Source organism: Eimeria maxima, genomic scaffold, assembly GCF_000499605.1.
Source record: "Eimeria maxima Weybridge genomic scaffold, Emw_scaff541, whole genome shotgun sequence".
NCBI lineage: Eukaryota > Apicomplexa > Conoidasida > Eucoccidiorida > Eimeriidae > Eimeria > Eimeria maxima.
Window position 1 is genome coordinate 7,501 of NW_013566584.1, and position 2,500 is coordinate 10,000.

Consider the following 2,500-nt stretch of genomic DNA (forward strand, 5'->3'; position numbering starts at 1 on the left):
CAGCAGCAGCATTTGCTGCTGCTGCAGCAAAACCCTTGTAAAGCTGTTCTGGTATTTAGGGTTTAGGGTTTAGGGTTTACAGTAGTTATATATAAAATAAATAAATATATAAATAAATAAATAATACTATTTATTATATATTTAATATAGTAATTAGGGTTTAGGGTTTAGGGTTTAGTCTATTACATTAATATTTATATTTATGTATATTTATGTATATTTATTTATATTTATTTATATTTATTTATTTATATTTATATTTATTTATATTTATTTATATTAAATAATAAATAAATAAATAAATAAATAATAAATAAAAAAAATAAATAATTTTTGTATAAAAAAAAACTTGTTCTCCCTCTGTACATAATGCTACTTCTACCATTGCAGCAGCAGCAGCAGCAGCAGCAGCAGCAGCTAGTGCTGCTGCTGCTGCTGCTGCTATAGCGATTTATGCTACTGCTGCTACTGCTGCAGCATCTGCAGTGACTGTGACTGCTACAGCAGCACGCTGCTGCTGCTGCTGCTGCTACTGCTGCTGCTGCTGCTGCACTTCATGCTGCAGCAGCAGCTTGAAATATTTTAGTTGTGCTTGTTTACTGTTGTTGTTGCTGCTGCTGCTGCTGTTGCTGCTGTTGCTGCTGCTGCTGCTGTTTGTGTAAGCCAAGTTGTTACTTGTATCTTTGTTGGTGTATTTGCTGCTGCATGAATTGTTGCATTTGCTGCTGCAGTTGCTGCTGCATTTGCTGCTGTTTATGCTGCTGAATTTGTTGCTGTATTTGCTGCTGTTGCTGCTGCTGTTCTATCTGTTGCTGTTGTATAGCATCTTGCTGCTGCTGCTGCAGCTGTTCCTGCTGCAGCACAGCAGCAACAAGACGCTGCAAAGGGAAAGAACCAGCAGCAGCAAACTCTCTTATACAGCAGCAGATGCTGCTGCTGATGGTAACAGCAGCAGCAGCTAAATAATACCTAAAGACATGAGGTGTCAATACACCAGAGATAAATAAAGAACATAAATAAATTAATTGTTTTCTTCTTTTTTTTTTATCTGCTGCTGTTGCACCTGGTGCTGCTGCTGCTGCTGCTATACGTGCTGCATTTGCTGCAGCACATTCTGCTGCTTCTGCTGCACTACCTGATGAATCCCAAGCGCATGCAGCACCACCTGCTGCAGCTGCAGCAGCAGCAGCAGCAGCAGCAACCTTATCTACATCATCATCTTCTCCTTCTTCTTCTGCATCACCATCATCAACAGCAGCAGCAGCAGCAGCAGCAGCAGCAATTGCTGCAGCAGGAGCGCATGCATCCCATGATATAATATCCCTATTAGGTGCAGCAAAAGAAATATTATTAGCAGCAACTTGTTGTGTTGCTGCTGCTATATAATTAATATATTTATTATTAATATTATTATTTATATTTATATTATTATTTATTTTATTAATAAATAAAATAAAATCTTTAAAAGATTTACATTTATGTAATAATGCATGCGCATGCGCATCTGCATGCGCATGCATTGGGGCTGCATGCGCATGCGCATGCAGCCCCAAATAATTATTATTTTGTTTAATTAAATTAATTAATTCTTCTTCTTTTATTTGTCCTTCTTCCCATCTTTTATATAATTGCTGCAATACTAATGGATTCCTTAATAATAATCTCTTGCTGCTGCTGCTGCTGCTGCTGCTGCTGCTGATGTTGCATGCAATATCTCCTGCTGCGGATTTGTTTCTGTCTCCCTCTCTCTGCTGCTGCTGCTGCTGCTGCTGCTGCTGCTGTTTCTGCTGGTGCAGTAGCTGCTGCAGGAGGAACTCTCCCTCCCCCTGCTGCTGGTGCTGCTGCTGCTGCTGCTGTTGAGGTAATACAGCACCTATATGACTATATTTTAATGATTTATTTAGATCTAAATAATAAATTAATTGATTAAATAATATAAATTTATTATTATTTATAAATAAAGAAAAACGTAAAATAATTTGTGCCTCTTTTGTATATAAATTATATATATTCATATGTAATAAAGAAATAAAAAAAGAATTTATATTTATTATACCTTTTTTTGCATCTTCTTTGCTGCTGCAGTGACACCGTAACTCTCTGCATGCATAATATAAATATAATTTATTATTTATATTATATATTTTTTTTTTTTCTTCTTTTTTTATATATAATGCACATAAATTAGGGTTTAGGGTTTTTAGTCCTTTTTCTTCTTCTTCTTCCCTTAATTTATCTAATAAACCCTCATAATCATATTCATCTTTATATCCATACATTTTCTTTCTGCTGCTCCTGCTGCTGCTGCTGCTGCTGCTGCTGCTGCTGCTGCTGTTGCTGCTGCTGATGGTGGTGGTGGTGGTGGTGGTGGTGCTGCTGCTGCTGCTGCTATTCTTGGTTGTGGTGGTGGTGGGGTTGTTTTCCTCTATAAGGGAGAGGGAGAGCGTATATATATTGGATATGTGTTCTTATTGCTGCTGCTGCTGCTGCTGCTGCTGCT